Source organism: Delphinapterus leucas, chromosome X (assembly GCF_059928025.1).
Source record: "Delphinapterus leucas isolate spDelLeu-1000000601 "Yukka" chromosome X, BTC_Dleu_Yukka2, whole genome shotgun sequence".
In the NCBI taxonomy this organism is placed as follows: Eukaryota; Metazoa; Chordata; class Mammalia; order Artiodactyla; family Monodontidae; genus Delphinapterus; species Delphinapterus leucas.
This window is the reverse complement of record NC_143150.1, coordinates 87,451,968-87,477,869: the sequence shown is the minus strand read 5'-3', so window position 1 is coordinate 87,477,869 and position 25,902 is coordinate 87,451,968. Positions and strand designations below refer to the sequence as shown.

The 25,902-nt window shown below is 37.4% G+C and overlaps 1 protein-coding gene across 3 annotated transcripts in view; it reads left to right on the top strand.

Annotated features, from left to right (window-relative positions):
• The window catches only part of MAGED1 (MAGE family member D1), a 76,850-nt gene that overhangs the window by 38,246 nt on the left and 12,702 nt on the right, over positions 1–25,902 (top strand). The window lies entirely within an intron of this gene.

Genomic DNA, 25,902 nt, shown 5'->3' with positions numbered 1-25,902 from the left:
AATTTTTGATGCACAGAAGCCCTACATGTATGATTAGTGTCTAAAAGTCTTTTGTTAGTGTTCAAGGTTGATGCCTCAGAGTACTCTAGTAGAGAGAAATCCTGTGAAGGTAATGAATATAAAGGAATTTTTAGTCATGAGGCTGATCTTAATTTGACATCTGAGGATTCACACCTGAGAACTTATTAATTAATATGGCTGTAAAAATGTGGGAAGCCCTTCAGGCAGAACTCGGTTCTCTTTCAACACCAGAAGTTTCATAGGGTGGGGAAACTTTCCCAATGTGAAAGATATTGCAGTGAATAATCAAGGTTTTTCCACCATATGAAAATGCATAGTGAAGAGAAACCCTATGAGGGTATTAACTGGGAAAGACTTCAGGACAAGCTCAGACATTTTCTTTTGAAACATGAGAGAGTTCCAAGGTAAGAAAATGGTTGCAATGCCTGTGTGGAAGGCTTTTCAGATCTAGCTCAAATCTTATTAAGCCAAAAAAGAATTCATGGTGCAAAGAAAGCTTATGCATGTAATGAATGTGGGAAGGGGTTTTGGTGATATCAGTCCTTATAGAATATCAGAAAATTCATAGTGGAGATGAAAGGAGATCCTTGTTTATCATCTGCAAATTCATAGTGGAGAGAAACTACTAGACTGAATAAGCCTTCAATTAGAGGCCAAGTCTTATCTATCATTAAGTGATTCATAAAGGCAAGACCCTCAATGTATGTAAAAAATATGAGTGGGCTTCCCTGATGCCGCAGTAGTTGAGAGTCCGCCTGCCAATGCAGGGGACGCGGGTTCATGCCCTGGTCCGGGAAGATCCCACATGCCGCGGAGCGGCTAGGCCCGTGAGCCATGGCCGCTGGGCCTGCGCGTCCGGAGCCTGTGCTCCGCAACAGGAGAGGCCACAACAGTGAGAGGCCCGTGTACCGCAAAAAAAAAAAAAAAAAAAAAAAACAATGTATTTATGAAGAATCGACAAGGCAAAGGGGTTTGGCCTAGAAATAGTAAATAGTAAAGAATTAACAAGGTTTGTTTGTACAGCCTTCTCGGGCCCTAAATTCCCTGTCTCTGGTGATAAGGATGCCTTCTACCCTTCTGGTACAGGGAGGATATCTTTCTCTTGAGAAAGTTTTCTCCTGCTTTCAGGGGGACAAAGGAGGGTCAGAGTATTGTTCTTGCACCAGCTGGTTCTCAAGTACCTTTAATTCAAAATAATCAATATGCCAACATGGCATATTTTGGGGTTACATATTCTAAACCCCTATACCCCTCTCAAACTCTCCATCTGGTGGGTACCATAAAATCAGGCAAAAGAGAATCTTTCTTTTCCTGTTTTCTTTTTGGTTACCTTTTTGTTAGCATGCCCAGTTACTTCTCCCTTCTCTATTGCTTCCCCTTCTTCAGTGCCCTGAAAATGAATCTTTTGCCGTCTCCCTTCTTCCAAATCCTTGCTTTTCTCTCTTAGTTCTACACATTCAACACCTCCTTTGTTCAGGTCATCTTCCCATTTCCACTCAGTTGAATCTCTTTCGTTGTCTCTGCCATTAGCCTCCAAACAAACTAGTCATCCTCACATCACTTTGCTTCTCCAAGTCCCTCTCTCCCTGAGTTGGGAGGCCACCTAAAAGTGAGACAAAGCCATGAAGTCCCTAGACCTTAGTTTTCTGACTAATTTTCTTTCTACCTCATTTTGGCAGCTTCATTTCATCAAGTAAAAGTTATATGTGTTTTTTCTATCTATTCTGTGTTTGCTTATGGATATCTTTATCTTTTTTTTTTACATACTTTGTATTATAAAGGTAGACACATGCTCATCGTGAGGATTTTGGATAACAACAAAACTATAAGGAAGGAAATAAAAATTGTCCATTTCATTACCCAGATATAAATCCTATTAACTAATTGATATATTTCCTTTCAGTATATACAATTTTGTATCCTGCTGTATTAGTTTCCTAGGACTGCCATAACAAAGTACCACAGGCTGGGTATCTTAAACGGCAGAAATTTATTTCCTCAGAATTCTGAGGCATAGAAGTCTAAGATCAAGGTGTTGACCAGGTTGGTTTCTTCTCAGTCCTCTCTCCTTGGCTCGTAGATGGCTATCTTTTCCTCCCTGTGTCTTTACATGGTCTTCCCTCTATGTGTCTCTGTGTTCTAACTTCTTCTTATAAGGACACCAGTCATATTGGATAAAGGCCTACCCTAATGATCTCAACTAAATTACCTCTTTAAAGGTCCTATATCCAGGTACAGTCACATTCTGAGGTACTGGAGGTTAGGACTTCAACATGTGAATTTTAAAGGGACAAAATTCAGCCCATGCTTTCTTCTCTAAAACCTGTTTTCTTTAAAAAATTATCTCACATGAGAATCTCCCTTGTCAGTAACAATTTTGGGCAACATTTTTGTTGGCTGCGTAATATCCCATCATAAAAGTATACTGCAATTTATTTAACCATTTCCATGTTTTTGGATATTTTGTGTGTTTCCATTTTTTCACTAATATAAATGCTTCAATGAATCGTTTTGTACATGAATCTTTATTTGCATATCTGACCATTTTGTTCGGTAGATTGTTTTAAAGAGTAATTACTGGCTCAAAAGGTACGACTATTCTCTGGCTCATAATTACACACTGGAAAGTTGTTTTCTAGAAGTTGTTACCAGTTTACATTCATACCAGCAAGGACAGCAGTCAAACATGCACTCATATAAACTGCTTGGTGAGAGTGAGAGAGGAACAGTTAATCTCACATGGTTGTTTCAATTTACAGTTATTGATGACTGATAAGGTAAAATATTTCATGTATTTATTTTTTATATTTCCTTTTATGTGACTGGTTTACGTATGTTTTTTGCCCATTTATGTTTGAGGATCTGTCATTTTAGATGATAAGCTTATGACTAAGACTAGGATCTATTTCAATGAGGGAAATCTCAGAAAAAGCCAAATTCCGAAGAATATTATGGATCCAGAATCCAAGACCAATTGGTCAGAGTCTCTTCTGTGGAGAAGACTTGGCATGTGATGACATAGGGTGCAAGAAAGCTTTGCAGGGAAGAATCTAACATATTCCTTTCTCCAGGGAAGTCTGTTGTGGGCACAATACTGCCACTTATAAAAATAATCTTACTGAAGAGAAAGGCTGAGAGTGCATTGGCTGAGAAAAGGCTGAGCTAGATGTCTGTTATATGAGGAAAGCCCCTAGGAGAAAGAGCATAGAGATACGGTTCATAGGACTATGACTCTGCACAGTTTTTAGAATGTGTGAGACACTGGGAAATTTTTGATGCACAGAAGCCCTACATGTATGATTAGTGTCTAAAAGTCTTTTGTTAGTGTTCAAGGTTGATGCCTCAGAGTACTCTAGTAGAGAGAAATCCTGTGAAGGTAATGAATATAAAGGAATTTTTAGTCATGAGGCTGATCTTAATTTGACATCTGAGGATTCACACCTGAGAACTTATTAATTAATATGGCTGTAAAAATGTGGGAAGCCCTTCAGGCAGAACTCGGTTCTCTTTCAACACCAGAAGTTTCATAGGGTGGGGAAACTTTCCCAGTGTGAAAGATATTGCAGTGAATAATCAAGGTTTTTCCACCATATGAAAATGCATAGTGAAGAGAAACCCTATGAGGGTATTAACTGGGAAAGACTTCAGGACAAGCTCAGACATTTTCTTTTGAAACATGAGAGAGTTCCAAGGTAAGAAAATGGTTGCAATGCCTGTGTGGAAGGCTTTTCAGATCTAGCTCAAATCTTATTAAGCCAAAAAAGAATTCATGGTGCAAAGAAAGCTTATGCATGTAATGAATGTGGGAAGGGGTTTTGGTGATATCAGTCCTTATAGAATATCAGAAAATTCATAGTGGAGATGAAAGGAGATCCTTGTTTATCATCTGCAAATTCATAGTGGAGAGAAACTACTAGACTGAATAAGCCTTCAATTAGAGGCCAAGTCTTATCTATCATTAAGTGATTCATAAAGGCAAGACCCTCAATGTATGTAAAAAATATGAGTGGGCTTCCCTGATGCCGCAGTAGTTGAGAGTCCGCCTGCCAATGCAGGGGACGCGGGTTCATGCCCTGGTCCGGGAAGATCCCACATGCCGCGGAGCGGCTAGGCCCGTGAGCCATGGCCGCTGGGCCTGCGCCTCCGGAGCCTGTGCTCCGCAACAGGAGAGGCCACAACAGTGAGAGGCCCGTGTACCGCAAAAAAAAAAAAAAAAAAAAAAATGAGTATGCTTTCCTTAGGATTTAGCCTTATTTGGTATCAGTGAGTTCATAGTGCAGTGAATGTAGAAAGGCCTTCAATTTGAAGTGTAATCTTGCTCAGCATTAGACAGTACAGGAATCTGATTAATGTAATGCTGTGGAAAGGTCTTTGTGAGAAAAATCAGATCTTGGTAAAAATGAAAAAAGATTCATAATAAAAGTTAATTAAAATACTTTCCATTTATTGCATATAATTATACACCTACCATGTATACTACTACTATAAGAACTTTACATAGTTTGTTTAATCATTTAATTCTTGGAACAATCGTATAATATAGGAACTCTCATCCTTGTTTTACATGTGAAGAAACCAAGAAAAAGAGATGGAAGAATTTTCCCAAGGTCACACAGCTATCACTGGAAGAGCCAGGGTTTGAATCCTAGACAGTTTAATTATTCTAGGTTTATACTGGCAATGTGTAAATCTTCAGAGATTTGTTAGCCTTTATTCATCATTAAGTGATTCATTCCAGAAGTCACAATTCACTCTTCAGTGCAGTGAGTTTTGGTAGCCTTCAGTCAGCTTTGGAATCTGGTAAATACTGCCAGAAACTCCACATTGAGCTCCAGAAAATTGAGTAAAGGTTATAAAGAGTTTATTGCTTTGAATAGGGATCACCTCCAAACTTGAAAGATTTCATTAATAACTGGATTCTCTTCTCAAATGTTCACCACAACCACTTCTCATGGTGTAGGCTCTGAAATTGGCTAGGTCAGTTTCATCATCACGAAATAAGGGAGAATTGTCCAGTTCTACAAAAGACTGAGTAGGAATGGAGGCCAGGCAGATGTGTGTGCTGGAAGCTTCAGGAAAGGTTCCAGATCATTTTAGGAATTATAACCAGAAAAGCCAAAATAAACCGAGAAAATCTAGCCGATAAGAAGTGGAGAAACTAGGGTATATGGAATGATTTTCCTCCCGGTATGGGTATAGACATAGGTTGCTTGTCTATCACCCAGTATTCAGAGGAACTACTGCTTGAAATTGCCATAGGAATTATTCAGTGCCTTAGCATTGACAGATCAGTATGCCTTCCAGAAACTCAAGGTATAAGAACTCTAATACATTGATTTTTATATCCTCTCACTTTAAGAAGGCAGCATGGGGATTTCCCTGGTGGTCCAGTGGTTAAGACTCTGCGCTTCCACTGCATGGGGCATGGGTTCAATCTCTGGTTGGGGAAATAAGATCCCACATGCCGTGTGGCACGGCCAAAAGAATAAAAAAAAAAGAGGCAGCATGGTACAGCAGAAAAGTATTTGTGTTCTAGAATCAGCTATACCTAGGTTTATTTACCAGCTTAACCACCTTCTAGCTGTGTGACCTTGGTTATATTTAATAAATCTCTCTGAGTCTCATGTTGCTCATTTTTTGGGTCAGAATATTAATACCACAACAAGTTGTAAAGATTCAAGGGATTTTAAGGGTTATAAAGTGTCTAGTGTAGTGCCTGGCACATAGTACACACTTAATGAATGTTTGCTATAATTTTTTTAGCTCTTCCAGGGCCTCAACCCTCTATAATACAGAGCTCCCCGACCCCAGTGTTTTACAGCTGTGTTGAGATATTAATCACTTTAGACCATGAGCTTCTGCTAAGTCATATGGTACCTTTGTGTGAATTGGAATATGGTATCTCTTCTTCAAAACATTTTATTACTACCTGCCAGAAAATTGTCATAATAAATGCAAATATGTATGATGTGCACAGTATGAATGATACCCTGCAGAATCATGTGATGCACAGCTTGCACAATCTGCAAATGGTAGGCTAAATAGTGGGCCTCCAAAGATGTCTGTCTTAATTCCCAGAACCTGAATATGAACCTAATATGTTACTTGAAATGGTAAAAGGTTAAGGATTTTGAGATATGGAGATTGTCCTAGATGATTAGGGTGGGCTCAGTATAATCACAAGGCTCTTTATAAGAGATAGGCAAGATGGTCAGAGTTATAGAGAGAAGATATGTGGGCAGAAGCAGGGGTCAGAGAGGAAAGAAGATAGCTAAGCTGATGACTTTGATGATGAAGAAAGGGACCATGAGCCAAAAAATGTAGACTCTCTAGAAACTAGAAAAAGCAAGGAAATGATTCTCCCCTAGAGCTTCCAGAAGAAATGCAACCTTGTGAACCCATTTTAGACTTTCGACTTCTAGAACTGTAAAAGAATAAACTTATGTTGCTTTAAGCCACTAAGTTTGTGGTAATTTGTAGTGACAATAGGAAACTAATACATTGTACAGGCAGCCCAATTTGCCTGGAGCTTCCAGGCCAGTTACTTCTGGCAATGAACAGTCTTGTCCAGTATAGCCCCATGTCTGTAGATAAGTTATCATTTTGTATATGTGTTATGGTCTTAAGATTTGGAAACAGTGCTCCAATAGATTGTTGTTCCATTTGAGAAAGGAATTTTTTCTCTTCTGTACTTTCCCAGGGGTTCTGGATGCAGAAGGAATGAAGATAAGTTGATCCATTGTTTCTCCAAGTGTGATATGCCTGGTAGCTCAGGTGCAGCACTTTGCTTGTTATCGGATTTCTGATCCTTAGAGAGGAATATTTTCTGAATCAATTGAGATGAAATTGAAGTATAAATCAGAATACCAATATGTGGGGTTTTGTCTCTTCTGATGACAAGATGTCTCTTCAATGGGTAGTGCTGGATATATACAGACAGAATTTACCTCCTGATGCCAATTTTTGCTACAACATACTGTTGCAAAGAGTGTTTAGGAGATACTCTGCCATTAGTTATGTTAATTCTCCCATGTTAATTCTCTTAGATCAACTCCAGTAATTACTGAGGCACTCCATTGTGACAGCCTACATTCCAGGATAAGAAATAAATTTTATATCTTGTGCCAATTCCAATTGATTGAAATCGGTTTTCATAATATGCTGGCTTGACAATGATTCTGAGGTGCAAGGGGACAATTCTATGGTAGATTACTGATGTCTGCCATAGATAGGAGATTGGCATCAGGCTGGCCTCATATATTACATCCTTATGATGATTCTTTTATTTATTCAGAAACATTTGTTAAGCATCTTCTTTATACCAGGCACTGTGATATATATTTTGAATAGAGAGATGAAAAAGATATGTTCCTAGTCCTAGAGAAGCTGATATTAGTAGAAGAGACACATAAACAAATGTACACAGCAAAATATCACAGATGCTTGATAAAAGTCTATATAGAATACATTAGAGACACAGAGGAGGACCATAGTTAATTCTGTTGGGTGGGAGAGGGTTCCAGAAAGAAATTAATGCCTAAGTCCTGCAAGGTGTGTAGATGTTGTCAGCTTTAACTGTTGGGGCTGAGAAATAGAAGAGAGTCATTCCAAGCAGTGGTGGTATGAGCAAAGACACATTATATGAAATAATTCAATGTTTTCAGTATATTTATGGTATGTTCAAAATGGTTAGTATACTTGGAACATAGAAAGTGAGAGGGTATTTAATGAGAAGAAGATAGTGGCCAGATCATTGAGAGCCTTGAATGCTATACTAAGAACCGTGGGGAGATATTGGGATTTTAGTCAAGAGATTATTAACAGGAACAGATTTGCACTTTAGAAATATCCAGTGAATGAGTTTTTTTAAATTAATTTTTATTGGAGTATAGTTGCTTTACAATGCTGTGTCCATTTCTACTGCACAGCAAAATGAATCAGCCACACACGTACATATATCTCCTCTTTTTTGGATTTCCTTCCCATTTAGGTCACCACAGTGCATTAAGTAGAGTTCCCTGTGCTATACAGTATGTCCTCATCAGTTGTCTAGTGGATGAGATTTTGATGGATAGACTGGAGAAGACAGAACTGTGTACAGGGAGATGAGTTCAGAGGCTATTACAAAAGAGGAGAGATGTTGAAGCCTGTGTTAAGGCAGTGGGAATGAAATTAGAATACATGTATGTGAAAAATTAAGAACTCAGTGGCTGACTGGAGGATATAGGGAGGCCGATGAGAAGAAGGAATCTAGGATGATCTTCAGTTTTCTTTCTGCCTTGGGTGGTTGAAATGTAAAAACCATTCCATGAGCTGGAGAACTCAGAATGAGGAACAGGTTTGAGGGGAAGAAATGATGAGTTCAATTTTGAACAAAGTCTGAAGCACCTTTGGAATGTCCAAGAGGAAGTATCCAGTAGGCAGTCAGGAATTTATTCTGCTGTGAAGCAAGTAGGGTTACAGATAGATTTGGAGGTCATCAAGCATAGAGGTGCTGGTTTTAATTAAGGTATGAATGAGCTTGCCCCAGGAGAGTGTGTGGAGTGGGAAAAGGTGGGGGCGGGGCAGAATCTCAGAAATACAGGCATTTGGGAGTGGGGATGGGGGCAAAAAAGCTGAGAATGAGCAGCAGGAAAGGTAGGAGGGGAACCAGGGGAAATACTACATTCTTGTTGTGCTCTCTTGTGGCAGTCTGAGTTTCTTTCCCAGAATAAATTTCCCCTCTCCTGTCTTCAGTCTCCCCTGTCTCTGACTATCTTGGACCCATAATTTCCAGTTCCATCCTACCTGTGAGACTGGGGCTACCAGGTCCTCTGGTGGTCACTTCTCAAGTGTAAAACTCCCCTTTGACTATTGCTACAATTTAAGAACAATTTGGAACACCCACTTCCCTGAGTTGCAAAAGAATAAAAGGCAAACATTGGGGGCCCTTCACTTTCTACATTTATATGCTCCTCACCTCTTGATCTATTCTGTTGGCCATATTAATTTCAGTAAATCCCAGTTCTCATCATATCCCTTTCCTTTATAATTAACTAGCGCCCTTTATAATGAAAGTATATTCTATTTTGTATTTTTATTATAGTAAGTATAATATTTAGATACAATATATTCTATATTATAATAAGGCCTATATATGGCTTAAAAATATATAGTCATAACAAAAAATAGCAGTATTTAGCTTCACCTCCCCACACTCACCAGGCTCAAGTGCCTGAAGTAACCAACTTTGAAATGTGTTAGCTATTTATTTTGGTTTTTATCTCAATAATTCTAAACAATACGGCTATACTATTATTTCTTGAGTTACTTATTTCAGGTATTAGCTGTTGACTTCCTGTTGTGGTAGATGAAGATTAAACTTTCACTTTTCCTCTCCTACTTCCCTTCTCCATCCTTTTAATATAGTTATAGCATACATTTTTAATGATAACATTTACATTATTGTGTGTGCATTGTTCACTAAAGAGACCAGTAGTGAATTGTGATTACATTTTTCTTGTACACATTTTTATCAATTCTAGATTTAATAATTGCTTTTCACTTGCATTTTTTATATATTACTGTCTTTTCCATCTAATCTGTATGTCTGTTTTTTTTGTTTTTGTTTGTTTGGGATTTTGCAACATGCTCAAGTAAGTTAGGTTATCCAGAAAATTTATTTTCTGGAAATCCCCTTTCTAGAGCTTTCTGTCCTATTCCAGTCTGGACTATTTCCACCCCCAACTCCTGGAAGCTTTTAGAATTTCTACTTTATCACTGATATTCTGAAATTTCATGGTGATGTGTGGATATTTGTATATCTATTGTACTGGACACTTGGTAGACTCTTTCAGTGTGTATGTTCTTGTGCTTAAGCTCTGGAAAATTTTATTGCAAGCTCCATAAGGACGGAGATTTTTATCTAATTTATTTCTGTGTCCACAATGCCTAGAATAATGCCTGATACATGATGGGCACTTATTATTTGTTGAATGAATGAATTATTATTTACATTTAAAATAATATGAATAAAATAATGCCAGTAAACCCACCATCCAGGACAAGAAATAGAACATTAGCCATACCTTAGTGCCCCCCCTGCCATGTGTGCTTCTCCAATCACCCCTCCCGTTTACCTCCATCTAGAGGTAACACTTCTCCCTGACTTTTGTATTAACAGTCCCCTTGGTTTTCTTATAGTTTTATCACCTTATATGTATGTCCCTAAACAATATATTGTTAATTTAAAAAAAATTGAAAAGCACACATCTAGTTGCATGAGAAAAGGGTAGTATTGCCCCTGTTAGATAATGTGTCCTAGGAAAACATAGGTTCTGAGTCAAAGACTGACTTCAGCGTTCCTGAGAATTTAGTAAAGCCATTTCTGGGAAAATTAGTGATTGAAATCATGAAGTTTCGTGTAAAGTTCTTTGCCTGTCTGACTTTAATTTTTCTATTGTAGATAATTTTTTCTTTCTATCTGTAAGCTTGTAAGATGTTTTCTTTATTCTTTGAGTTCAGGAATTTGATCAGGGTATGCCTAAGTATGTTTTATAATGTAAGCTTCATGAAGGCAGGGATTTTTGTCTGTTTTGTTTACTGATATATCTCAAGGGCCTTAGAATCATGCCAGGCACATAACAGGTCCTTATTAAATGTATTGATTAGATTAACATATAGCACCATAAAGTAATGAATGGATAGGTGAATGGATAAATGAATTAGTCAGTGTCAATCTTGTCTGGAATTCAGAGGGATCATATGGTTGTTCCATTTTTAGTTTTTTGAAGAGCTTCCATACTGTTTTCCATAGTGGCAATTTACATCCCCAGCAACAGTGTACAAGGGTTCTCTTTTCTCCACATCGTTGCCAACATTTATTATTTGTAGACTTTTTGATGATAGCCATTCTGACAGGTGTGAGGTGATATCTCATTGTGTTTTTTTTTAATTGAGGTAGAGTTGCTGTACAATATATGTTTCAGATGTACAATATGCTAATTCACAATTTTTAAAGGTTATATTCCATTTTTAGTTATTATAAAATATTGGCTATATTCCCTGTGTTGTACAGTATATCCTTGTAGCTTATTCACTTTATACCCAGTAGTTTCTGCCTCTTAAATGCCTACCTCTGTCTCGCCCCTCCCCCTTTCCCTCTCCCCACCGGTAACCACTAATTTGTTCTCCATGTCTGTGAGCCTGTTTCTTTTTTGCTATATTCACAAGTTTGTTTTATCTTTCAGATTCCACGTATAAGTGATATCATAGAGTATTTGTCTTTCTCTGTCTAACTTATTTCACTTAGCATAATACCCTCCAAGTCCATCCATGTTGCTGCAAATGGCAAAATTTCATTCTTTTTTTATGGCTGAGCAGTGTTTCATTGAATATATATGTCACATCTTCTTTATCCATTCGTCTGTTGATGAACACTTAAGTTGCTTCCATATCTTGGTAATTGTAAATAGTACTGCTAATGGATTAGCAGTATTGACCTTGTTGTATTTGGGTCAGTACCACTAGAACACCCAACTATGTGCAAGTATGAAAAGTGTTCCTATGCAAAAGAGGTCACATGTGAAGTCCAGTTCTCACACTGCTTTATTTCCAGAGAACAGTTGGCATTTCTGTACAACACAAATTGTCCTAGGGTAAAAACTGAAAATTCCAATATTTGGGCCTAGTTACCTTGGACACAAATTGTACTCTGAAATGGTGTTATTACTAATAAGCAGACAAGCACAGTATTTAAGTTTGTATACAAGGGCTCAAAAGCTAGCACAAAGCTAGCTAGCAAAAAGAAAACAAAAGAAATAGCCAAAATGTCTGTTAGAGTATAAATTTCCAGAAAACTTGTTAACAAGAACATCCTATCAGACTAAATTCTAGTTTTTTCTTAAAAGGGTTTTTTACCCCTTAAGAAATGGTTCACCGATGTATAATCTTGTCTTTCTCTAGTAAGGCTTTCGTACATCTGGATGAATATCTAACTCCTTTTCTAGTATTTCACATAAAGGTTTGCCACCCTATCCCATGAAAGAATTCTAAGCAATCTTAAGTGCTAATCAAAAACAAACTCCACCTTGAAACTTGTTTGTGTTAAAGACAGATAAAGCCAGTAAAGAGAATTTACATGATTTCAGTGGTCTACATTGTGTGGGAATTGTAAGGGATCAATAAATAACACTTGTCTTCCCTGCCTAGGTTCAAAACCAATTGAAATATAAATGTAGGAATCAGATAGATGGAGATCAAAACATCATCATCTTCATTACTAATAAAGCTGGTTGGAGAAGATGGTTTTAGTGTGGAGTTCCAATTATTGTGGACCCCAGAATTAGGCAACTTTGCCCAGACAACTGCAAAACCACAAGACTCCAGGCCAAAGTAGGCCCCTTATTGTATGGCAGGGAGCCAGTCAGAATGCATGTTCACTATAGGCACACAGATTCCTGAAAGAGAAGAAGAGAGCAAGGGCCCAAGCCAAGCCTACTCAGATATTTCTCCTAAACATACTAGTCATATAACTCATCTCTTTTCCCATGGACAGAAAAGCAGGAATGTTAGTCTAGTTGAAGTTCTTCCACATGGAAGCATGAGAAGTAAAGATTAAGCGTTCCATCTAACATAGCTTAGTGATATCTTCAGTATTGCCATTTGCTTGAACCTGTCTATCCTCTACAGTACCAAAAATATCACAATTTTGCTTTTAGCTTCACAAAAAAAACTGTTGGGATATTTTAGGAAGACTTAAGTGTAGTGCAAATAACTGCATAGTTTCATATTAAAGTCATATCAATGGAATATTTAAAAACTTCATCTAAATGCAGTAACAAAACATGAAGAAATGTTTCTTAAAGGCAAATGTACCAAAAGGAATCCATTTACAACTAACTAAAGTGGGAACACAAAATATTGTAACTTTTGACCATGGTCTGTTCCTCTACTTACTAAAGCTTTGAAATGAAGCTTCATGTAAGAAATTTCCCTACTATATCTGCATTCATGTAATAACCACATATTGGGAAAGTATGTGGTATGGGGGTGGGAGAGAAGAGAAGGGAAGGGAAAAAAGAGAGAAAATGAGAAAGATTGCAGGGGATGGGCACCATGTGTAAAATTGTGGATGATCTGAGCTGTGTATTTGATGCAGAGATGGGGAGAGTATTGAGTGATAGTGGGGAGTGATGTGAGCAAGGTATGTGTGATCATGGTGGCAATGGGGACGGTGTGAATAATAGTGGAGGATGGTGTGAAATCACTGAAAATGAAGTCAGGGACAATGTGAATGTTAGTGACAGGACAAGATCAGAAAGTATGTGATAATGATAGGGATGCAGTGCATGTCATACTGTGGAAGATGAGAACTATGCATATGTATGGTTGTGTGAAAGAGTAGGGAGGGAGAGAAAATAGTGAGAAAGGACACGATATTAATGAGACCCTGGGATGCTTGTGTGTTTGAAAATGTGGATGGGGCATTTCAAGCAATAATAGGAGGACGTAGACAGTGGGTGGAATGGGGAAAATGTAGTGTGATGGTAGAAGATAGGTACATGGTGGAAGTGATAGGGTTAGTGTGTTTGTATGTTTGAGTGTGTGATGCTGGGGGCAATAAGAAGTATATCAGTTAGTGGGGGCAGATAGGTACAGTGAGCATGCATGACAATGGGGAATGGTAATACTTATGATAACTTAGAGCATGGAAATCATGAGTGTCTGAGTGGAGTTGTTGAATAAAGTGTGTGATGGGTAAATGCAGTTTCTGAGTGTCAGTGAGGAATGGCAAAAGAATGTGTGAGAATGGAGGTGATGTGGTTATTGATTGTGAGTGTGTATGATATGGAGATAGCATGAGCATGTGGGAAAGGAATTTTGGAGGATGATGGAGGTTTTATAGTGGGGATGTGGACTGTGTGTATGATAGTGGGTATGGATAGGCACTGTGTGATAGTGTAGGGATTGAGTAATGGTAGATGTGACTGAGTGATGGAGATGGTGTGTGTGATAATGGAGGTTGATTAGAGGTACTTATATTTGACAGTGGGTGTCATGGTACTGTATGGACACTTGTGTGTATGATAGTACAGGATAGGATAATGTATGTGCAGAAATGAGAGTAATAAAGACAGTGTGTGGGTTAGTGTGATAGTTTGGAGAACTGGGATAGTGTGTGGAGATCATAAATCATAGTCATTATCATATAAGTCATAGAGGGAATCATGTGTGAATGAGATAGTGTATTAAAGATTCTGTGTGTGTGTTTGTCAGAGAGAGAGAGAGAGAGATTTCATGTTTTGTGATAGGCATTTGGAATTGCATTTGGATATGAGTAACAGAGATCTGAAAAGTAAGTTGCTTAAAATGACTAGGGGATATCTTTATCTTACTAAAACAAATCCAATGGTATAAAGCCCAGGACTTCCATGATTTCATCAGTGTCTCAGGTACCACATATTTTTTTGTTGTTATTCCATGATCCTTAGCATGTGGCTCCCATCATGGTTGCAGGATGGCTGCTGCAACTCCACCCATCATTTACATGTTCCAGGTAGGAAGATGAGGAAGGGGAGAGGGCAAAATAACTTGTCAGTAGAATTCATCTCCTTTATACAGAGCTTTCCCCCAAATCCTACCCAACAATTTCCATCTACATCCAGTGGACAGAACTGTGACACATGACCACCACTGTCTGCAAGGGTGTCTGGGAAGTATGTTTACAATTGGGAACATTATCACCCATAATAAAAATCAAGGTTTATTTAGTAAGAAAAAGGGATGTTGGGTAGGATACAGCCAGTAGAGAAAGAGGTTGAAGATATGGGAGAGAGGGTTTATAACTAATAGATTAAAATCCCAGAGGTGAGAGACACAGTATTCAGGGTACAGGAACACTATATGATTGGCACAGTTTGAGTTGCTGGGGATATCGTAGGCAGAAATAAACATGTTTTCTCTACCCTCATGGAACTTACTGTCTTGTGAAGAAGACAGACATTAATCACAGACCAAATTTTTGTGAAGTTGACACTGCTGTGGAGGGTAAGTACGGGGCTTTGTGAGTAGGTTTAAAGAGGATTTGGTCTACTCAGGGAGGTGAAAGATGGAGGAAGTGATGATTGAGCTGAGACTTGAAGGCAGATTCAGAGTTAACTGGATGAAGGATGGACGGATGGTTGGGATGGGGGAAAGTGTTCCCAAAAGAGGAAACAGTGTAAACAAGGGCATTTATGTGCTGTTTGTTTTTAAATTTTTATTTTTATTTAATTTAGAATATTTGCTATTGTTATGTCTTCAAGTTCACTTGGAACTTGAATTAACTAGGAAAGTTCACTAATCTTTCCTAGTTAATTCCATCCAGTGTATTTTTTATTTCAATTCTGCTTTTTATCACTAAGCCCGTGATTTGCACCTTATTAAATATATCTCATTTCTCTACTTAACATGACCATTCTTTTTTCTAGCCTTTTGGACATATGGAACATAGTTATAATAACTTTTTTAATGTGCTTGTCTGCTAAATATAGCATCTGTGTAAGTTCTGGGTCAGTTTGGATTGATTAACTTTTTTTTTCCTCCTCATGATGGGTCCCATTTTTCTGTTTCTTCATATGCTTGAGTTTTTTTTTTAATTGCATGCCAGGCATTATGAACTTTACTTTTTGGTAAAATTTTGATATAAAGGTTTACCTTTTGGTGCTATTATTGTATTATTATACATCTTCTTGAGCTTTATTATGAGAAGCAATTACTCAGAAGCAGTTAAATCTTTTTCAGGCCTTGCTTTTAAGATTTATTAGGCAGGACCACAGCATTGTTCTGCTAAATTATCCCAGCCTACTGAGGCAAGCCCATCTGAATACCCCATGCCTCAGGAATTGAGTTTTTCTGCTCTGGATGGTGGGAACAGGCATGATCCCCAGACCTGTCTGAGCTTCTGACACTTGTTCCCTCTAACACTTTCAGATGGTTCTTTTCCAAGCCTTGGATAATTTCTTTATATGCATTCACTAATCAGTACTCTCCTGAATATTTTATGGCAGTCCTTCAAAGGTGTCTGGAGTTCTCCCTAAGTGCAGCGCTCTCCTTTTTGGTATTCTGTCCTCTGAACTCTAGCCACCTTGGTCTTTCTGGTCTCATCTCTGTCACCTAAACTGAGTGAATCCTTTGGACTTTGACTGCATTCTCCCTCATTGCACCACAAACTGGAAACTCCCCCAAGTTGTAAAGGTTCACCTCATTTTCCCTCATCTCTCAGGGATCACTGGTTTTCATTCCTGGATGTCCAGTGTCTTGAACACAATTATTTCACATTTTTTGTCCTCCATTTTTTTTAGTATTTTTGTCAGGTTGGAGGGTAAATTGAGTCTCTAGCTTGCCTCTTAGGAAGCTGTATGGTGGAGACTTAAGAATAATTTCCTTTCTTTTCTTTCCATTTTCGTTTCCATTTCCTTTTTCTCTTCTTTACTCTTCCTCTCCTCTCCTTTGAGCTGGTTGGTTTCCTCACTACTGCCAAGTATCAGATATAAGTGATAGCTGTACTTTAAAAATTTGTGTTATCAGATGAGGAGAAAGAGCCTGAAAAAGAACAAGAAATTTATTCAAAATCAAGGATTTGAGGAAGATTTTGGATCACAGGTAATATGACCACATATTCCAAGGATAACTCTTCATAACTCTGAGTTTAAGAAACTTCTGAGTGTAAAGACAGGTTAAAGAGACAGATTAACCTCCCTTCAAAGGGTAGATGTTTAAGCCTTAGGATAGATACTCACAGAATTGGCTCCCAGCCAGGGAGCTTCCAAGACTATAGTAAGTATTAGAATAACTGTGCTCTAATCTTAGACACTGTCCTACATTAGGATGAATCTATACATAGGACAGACAGCCCATGATGTGGGTCACATGATCATAGCTTCAGTCCAACTTCAGAGATTATAAGTCACCAAGAAGTTCATGATGGTGAGAAAACATGTGCAAAGAGTATTGAAGAGCCTTTAACCAGGCTTCAGATCTCGTTAACATCAGAAAATTCATCAGCAGAGATAAGCCCATGTATGTAGTGATCATGGATGATCTTTCAACCAGAGTTCAAGTTACTCAACATCGCTAATCATCAGAGAAATGCAAGTCAAAACCAAAGTGAGGTATCACCTTACACCTGACAGAATGGCTATCATCAGAAAGAACACAAATAACAAATGTTGGCAAGGATGTGGAGGAGAAGGAACCCTCTACACTGTTGGTGGGAATGTAAATTGGTGCAGCCACTATGGAAAACAGTATGGAGGCTCCTCAAGAAACTAAAAATAGAACTACCATGTGATCCAGCAATTCTACTCCTGGGTATATATTCGAAAAAAACCGAAAAACACTAATTCAAAAAGATATATGCACCCCAGTGTTCATAGCAGCATTATTTACAATAGTCAAGATAAGGAAGCAACCTAAGTGTCCATCAACAGATGAATGCATAAAGAAGATGTGGTATATAAATACAGTGGAATATTAACCATAAAAACAAATGAAAGTCTGCCATTTGCAACAACATGAATGGACCTAGAAGGTATTATGCTTATTGAAATGTCAGACAGAGAAAGACAAATACTGTATGTTATCACTTATATGTGGAATCTAAAAAATAAAACAAACAAATGAATATAACAAAACAGAAACAGACTCCCAGATACAGGGAACAAGCTAGTGTTTACTAGTGGGGAGAGGGAAGGAGGGAGGGGTAGGGGATTAAGAAGTATGAACTACCATTTATAAAATAAATCACAAGGATATATTCTACAGCACAGGGAAATATAGCCATTATTTTATAATAATTTTAAATGAATATAATCTATAAAAATATTGAACCACTATGTTGTATACCTTAAACTAATATAATATTGTAAAACAACTATAATTCAATATAAAAAAAGTTATTAAGTGTAGTTGAATACATGGTGAAGAGAAGCCATAGGAATGCACTTAACGTAGAGAGGTCTTTAGGAGCAAGTCAAACCTTAGTAATCATCAGAAATTCCAATCTGGAGGGAAACTGTTGACTATCCAAAATGTGATAAAATACTCCCCTCTCTTCTTATCTCATGCAGATCCCCCCAATCTCTATAAGTGGTTCTTTGGATCCCTCTTCACATGGCTTTGGCAAGGGAGTCGCATGCCCTTCCCTTCCTCAAGGGAGAGAAAGACACTCTTTCCCAAGCCAAGGACTCACAACACTGTAAATTGTTCTCTAATTCTTTCTAGTCTCTTAAGTACATTTGGGCTGAGAAGGAATGGAATAAGTATCAGTAGTATGAGTAGTCTGCCACCCCTGCCTAAGCCCTATTGGATTGTGTTCAGGACTCCTTGGTGGCTCTCTTTAGAATATGGGGATACTTGGCATTTTTTTTTTTTTTTTTTAGCTATGTGGCTTTAACCAAAATTCTGAGGCAACTGTAAAAGTCCCAGTGAATATCCTGCTGAATTTGTATTGTGTTTTCTTACTTTATACTTCATGCTTCTGTCATGAAAATCATCAAAATAATTCAGATTTTTATCATTTCCCACTTAGAGCATAGTCTTGAAAGGTAAGTTACTGAGAAAGTATTTTTAGGCCCTAAATACACATTTCCAAATTAATCTCCAGAAAAATGAATATTTATTTGGCTTTTGGATTGGGAAGGACATCTGTAGCATTAAAAATATAGAGGAAATGACAATGGAAAAGAAAGTAATGGTTTACATTTTTTCCTAGATCAAGAATTCATGAACAAAATTAAGAGGCAAGCCACAAACTAAAAAATAAATTGCAGCAAATGAGCTAGATATAAGGTTAATAATCTTAATATTTAAAGAACTCTCACAGCAGAAGTACAAATGTCTAATAAACATTGAAAGTGTGTTCCACTTCATTAATCATGAAAGAAATGCAATTTAAATCAATTAAATATCATTTTGTCTATCAAACTGGAAAATATTTTTCAAGCAAACACTCAACACTATCAGAGGTACATGTGACCTCTTCTACATTACTAGTGTTGATCAAAATCTTTCTGAAAAGCGTTTTGGTATTATTGAATAGCAACCTTAAAATAGTTCATACACCTTTGACCTAGTAATTCCATTTCTAATAATATACCATGAGAAAATAATTTGAAATATGCACTGAAGTTTGTGGGGAAAAAAATCACCACAATGATAATTTAATGAACAAAAATAAATAGAAATAATACTTTTGTTAATTAGTCATAGGTAAATTCATATCATTGGATATTGCATAGTTATTATAAAGGAAGTTTGCAAAGGCTTTTTAATGTCATGGAAAATGTTATGTCAAAATAATTGTGATGTAACATCATGTACTAAAAAACAGTCTCAGGTGGAATATATCATTTACCATTGTGCATGTGTGTGTGTGTGTACAATGTTGGAGTTGGTATGGTATCCCAGTGCTTTTCAGATTATCCTTGTTTCATTAAATGAATCAGGAAATGCCATAAAGCTGAAGTATGTGATGACTTGTCTAAGCCCAGCTCCCTGTTATAGTTGTCGTTAAAGCTTTGTGATTCTCAAATTAGGCGGTTTAGAAGTTTTATATTGATGCTGAACATTAAAAGACACATATGGAGCTAAATCATATCCCAGGTATATGAGAACATTCGGATATACCTCTGGATTTTCCAATGCAAATGATAGAGGGCCTGTGTGTCACAAGATACCAAGAGCCCTTATGGCAAGATCATCTGATAAAATATCAAACATCCTCAAACTGTGTGGAAGTTCTACTTGCAGGCTTCTGGTAACCTTCTGCTTATTAATGGAATATTAATTGCTAGGTGGTGGGAGGGAGGAATTAACTGGAAGGGAAATGTGGAGTATGAAGGAAGGTGTAACCTATTTAAGTTTATAAAAAAATCATTTGATGTAACCTCGAGATGTCAGTTTGGCTGATCCCGTGATACAAATTGGCATGAACAGCTCAGTAAGGTTTCTTAAAATTGTGTGAGCATGACTGGGCTCAGTTTGTTTACATTAGACTGAGATCCATTAGTCCTTGAAAGCAGGTAATATGTGTGTTTTTGCTCATCATTATTTCCCCAGCACTTACCACAATACATAGCACCTCTTAAGCATACAGTACTTTAAAATTTCTTTCTTCATTCTTACACATATGTAAATGAAACAGATGAAATCAAGTTACCTCCATTCCAGAAAACATGGAAGAAGGATTTAAGAATTCCATAATGTTCATTTTGAGGCACCATAATATTTTATGTTTGGGCCTCAATGAACAGTATCTTCGTAAGAGTTTTAAGAATCATATTTTGAATGATTAGTCTATCATTCACTTAGAAAGGGGTGTTATAATAGCATGATATGATTTTGGTTTTATTATTCCTTCTTGCACATCTATTAAATTATGATTTGTATATTATTCTGTTTACATTATGCAGTGAACTTTTAATCTAGAATGTTTTGTCTTAAAGTACTATGTCTAATATTAATACATCTTCTTTTGTTTATTAATTGTGTGCCATAACTTAATTCATCCTTTTATCCTTGCTATATGTTTATGGTTGAAATATTTCTATTGTGAATTGCATGTAGTTGTTTAATAATGGAAAAATGTATTGCATAAATTTCCTTTGATTAAAGCATCCCAGAATGTCTATAATTGTAGTTTTGATTTCCTCTTTGAAGGAAAGCTTCATTTATTCCCTCTCTGATGCTTTTCCTGTCTTTATGTAGTTCTGCACTTCTGCCCTATATCATTTTCCTTGTGCCTGAAAAATCTTTTGACACTTCTTGCAGGGCAGATCTACTGGTGATGAATTCCTTCAGTCTTTGCTTGTCTGAGAAAGTCTTTATATCTCCTTCACTTTTAAATGATACTTTTGCTAGACATAGAAATCTAGGTCACTGGATTTTATTCTTTTAACATTTTAAATATTTCACTCCACTTTCTTCTTGCATGCTTGGTTTCTGCTGAAGTCTTCTGTAATTCTTATCCTTGTTCTGATATAAGTATACTTAGAATTTTTTTTCCTCTGTCTTCTTCCAATATTTTTCTTTGTTTTTGGTTTTCTGCAGTTCGAATATGATGTTCCTCAGTGTAAATTTTTTAGTATTTACCTGCTTGGTGTTCTCTGAGTTTCTTGGACCTGTGATTTGTTGTCTTCATTAATTTTGGAAAAGTCTTAGCCATTATTATTTGCAATATTCTTCTGTTCCATTCTCTCTCTTTTCTCCTTCTAGTGTTCCAGTTATGACATAGTTGTATCCTTTGAAATTGTCTCACAATTCTGGAATGTTCTGTTCTGTTTTTTTCATTCTTCTTTCTATTTATATCAGTTTGGCAAGTATCTCTTGCCCTGTCTTCAAGTTCACAAACTCTTTCCTCAGCTGTGTCCAGTCTACTAATGAGCCCATCAAATGCAGTCTTTATTTCTGTCATGAGATTTTTTTATTTCTAGCATTTCCTTTTGATTCTTTCTTAGGATTTCCATCTCTCTGCTTACATTACCCATCTGTTCTTGCATGTTGTTTGCTTTTTTCATTAGAGCCTTTAACATATTAATTATAGTATATTAAATTCCCTAATAATTCCAATAGCTCTGTCACATTTGAGTCTGATGCTTGCTTTGTCTCTTCAGACTTTTTCTTCCTGCCTTTTGGTGTGCCTTGTAATTTTTTGTTGAAAGCTGGACAGGTCATAGGAACTGAGAGAAAGAGAGGCCTCTGTTGTGAAGATTTATGTTAATCTTGTTAGGAGGTGGGCTTTGTTTAAAATTTACTTTAGCAACAGGTGGCAGAGGCTTCATATTCCTCTAGCGTCCTCTCCTCTCTTGATTTTGGGCTTCCTTAGAAAGTCTCTGTCTTGCAGCTCATTCCGCTATAATCCACTATAATATAGTGGAGCCCTGTTGGTATGGTGTGGGGGAAAGGGAGTGTTTTGTAATATTCCAATTAAATTTCAGTGTTTTAGTGGGGCTGTGACCCTTACAAGTACTTCTTCTTGTATAGTCCCCACATCTCCACCCACACAACTGTCCCTCTGCCACACACACACCTTAGGTGAGACAAGGAAGCTAGAGCGGGGCTGGAGTGAGAAAAATGTCCTACCTTCATGGCTCTGGGACAGGGCTCTGGTAGGCCTTCCTCCTGGAAAGTAGGGCGTTGTTATGGATAAGGCTCTGGGCATATTTCACAAGGATAATCACAAAGACTCTTACCCTCCTCCTGCTGGGGCTGCCATGGTGTCTTTCTCGTATCTTTACTATGAGAACCTGGTGAGATTCCTGGAAATAAAGCCCATGAAAGTGTGCTTTCTCAACAAGACTACCACTCCCAGGAGTTTCTCACTCTCATTCTAGTCCATATTAGCCTCTAGCAGTTTGTCAAAATTTTCATTTAAGAGTTCCTACAAGGTTATGGCTCTAGTGGCTTCTGCCTTAGATAAGCAGATCTTGTCTGTGACTCTTGATTTGCCTGTCCCTCAATATTTCAGGATGGTGGTTTGCTCTGAAACCTTGTTTCTCCTTGAAGTCCAAGAAAAGTCATTGACTTTTAGTTTGTTTAGCTTTTTGTTCTTGTTAGCACTTCTTTTCAAGACTGTATCTCTAGCCTCATATTCATTTTGGGAAGAAAAGCAAAGAAGAAGTAAGAAGTCAGTAGATATTGTGGGTTACTGAAAAAAGGAGAAACCTAGACCCTGTGTTACAGGGATGGGAAGAAACCCAAGATAGGTTTGTAAGATCCTCTAGCAATGTGGCCTTGTGCCTCACTTCTTGGGTAAGGCCAGGAAGAGGACAAGGACAAGACTACAAACTAAAAATGGTTGTGTGGTATCTATATGCTTTCTGAGCTGTGGGCTTCCTCACATAGTTTCTCTCAGCTCAGGATATCATGGGAGTATAAGAAGAATATGTTCATCAAAGACAGCCTCACAGAGATGAACATATGATAGGAGTAGCAGAATATTTCCCATGTATATGAGTGGGATATGACACCCTCAGAGAGAGTCAGACCCCAAAAGGGGCTTTGTGGTAAAGAATTAGGCTCAACTCAACAGCTACCTGCTTGGACAAACATTGGTAAACCAGATATGACATCATGTCATGCTGGGATGGACATGTGATACTCAACATATATCACCCATCCTGATGTTTTGACACTAAGATAGCATAACTTACAATCCCAAAGAATGGGGTGAGGAGAACTTCACACTGCTGGAGTTGAGTTTCAACCACTCAGTAGATTGGGAACTTGACAGAATTCAAGTTGAGTTGCAGAGAAAAAGAAAACTTACATTTCCTGCATACCTAAATTTGTCAGATAACATCCATACCTGATGAATAACGAGCAGCAGAAAGTATGTGATAAATGCTGAGTATCACACACAAATTTATCTATTCAAAATGTGGGGCACGTGGCGCTTACTGGTTGAAAACCACAGTGGTCTTACCTCTAGGCAAGAGTGACGCCCTGTGAGAAATTACCTCTGGCACTTTGATGGGTACCAAATATAAAGGGAACTAGGTATTTGAGGAGAAAAAAAAAGTTCTAACATTAAGCATTCTTCTCTCTGCAGACTGAAATCTGCCAATAGTGAGGTGTGATTCCACATCATTCCTCCTTCTCCCTCTCCCCCATCCCCCTTCCTCTTCCTCCTCCACCCTGCCCCTCTTACTTCAGACACTCCTCTTTCCTCCCTAGTTATTTTCTCTACACCCTCGTTCCTCTTTTTCTTCCTTCCCCTTGTTTATTTTCCTTTCTTTTTCATTTACCCCTTAATCTCTCTATCTCCTTCCACCTCCCTTTCACTCTTCCATCCTACATCTCTTCTCCCTTATGCATTCTACTTCCTCATTCTCTTTCCTCCTGCTTTGTCTATTTCAACTTAGTATCCATTCCTTCTCCATTCTCTTATTTCTCCTTATCTTAATAATTCCATTTACTTGCAACTGCTGTTGTCACTCATTCTTTCTTTTATTACTGTTTTCTTTTTTCTTCTTTCCTTCCTCCCTTCTCTTTCTCTTCATCCCCTCTCTTTTCAACTTTTCTCTCTCCATTTCTCCCTCTCTTCATGCATCCTTCTAGCAATAGGATGATGAAAAGTGAGAGAATAGAATGGAATCGAGGTGTACTTAAAATGGTAGAATCAACAAGAATAGGTGATGGATTAGATTTGGGAACAAGGCAGAAAGAAACATGAGTAACTGTAAGTAAAATAGGAAGAGAAATAAACTACTAAATATGTTGTTTGAAAGCTACTTATAAAAAAGCAACAAACATTCTAAATGGCAAAATCATTTCAAGAAAAAGAAAGGGATGTTACTTTTTCAGATTATTGCCCAATATTGTTTTTGTTATTTCAGCAAGTCATATAAGACATCAAAATGACTGCAATATATATTGTTAATTAAGTGATCAAATTATTTTTTTCTTATAGTATGATTTTACATTAGAAATCTCAATAGTTATAACTTTTTTAAAAGCCCCCAACTAGAATTGGGGGCTTCTGCTTCCAGCAGAAAGAGGTAAATGGTATAGGTGTACTCTTCCCTATTTGTCACTGAGCATTATATATAAAACAAACGTGTGATGACCCTGAAAGTAGGAGATAAGATGGCATGCTCTCTAGGGAACTTGGATCCCAAGCAATGATGTGGTGGTGAGTTCCCTGGCTATGTAATTAGGCACCTGGTCTCTCCCAATCAGGGTGGTATCAGTAAAAGCTTAATATGGAGCTGGAACTCTCACTTAGCCCTCAGTAAAAAGAAGCCCCTCTCTCCCAGGTGTCAGTGGAGGCTGAGTAGGAATGTGGACTTCCACCCACATGTGGTAAACCAGAAGATTTAAGTAAGATTCAGATCCTTATAAGATGCAAAATATCCTGGATGCAATTGAAAATCAATTGTCATATCAAGAACTATGATAATCACAACTGGAATGAGAAAAGACAGTCAGCACACACCAACACCAAGATGACAGATATTAGAATCATCTACAAGGGTTTTTAAACAGCCTTGATAAAAATGTTTCAATGAGCAATTGTTCATAGGACACATGAAAGAATAGAAAGTCTCAGCAAAGAAATAGAAAATCTTCAAAAGAATGGAAGATATAAAGAAGAATTTTTAAAATTTAGGAACTGAAAAATCCAATAAATGAACTTAATCAATAGATGAACTCAACAGCAGAATAAGATGACAGAAGAATGAATTAGTGAACTTGAAGGTGAAATGATAGAAATTATATCTGACAGAGAAAAATAGACTGAAAAACAAAAATAAATAGAGCCTTCAGGTATTTGTTGGACTATTGCAAAAGATCTAACATAGGTGTCATCATAGTCACAGAAGGAGAGAAGGAGGAAGGGCTGAAAAAGTGGCTGAAAACTTCCCAAATTTGGAGAAAAGCATAATCAGATAGACTCAACATCATCAGCCAACAGGATCTAATTGATATTTATAGAACACTCCACCCAACAACAGCAGAATACACAAAACTGATGAAAAAGTCAAAGAAGATCAAAATAAAAGGAGAGACATACTGTATTCATGAATTAGAAAAATCAACATAGGAAAGATGTTAATTCTCCCTAAATTGATATACAGGTTGAATGCAGTTGCTATCAAAATTACAGTAAGATGCTTTGTAGATATAAATTATTCCAAAATGTGTGGAAAAACAGAAGAACTAGAATAATAGATAAAATAATTCTGAAAAAGAAGAATAAAATTCTATCCAACTTCAAGACTATTGTATAACTACAGTAATCAAGACTATTGCAGCATTGATGGATGAGTAGACACATAGACCAGTGGAACAGAATAGAGAACTCAGAAATAGCCTCATGCAAGTATGGCCAACTGATTTTTGACAAAGGTGCAAAGATAA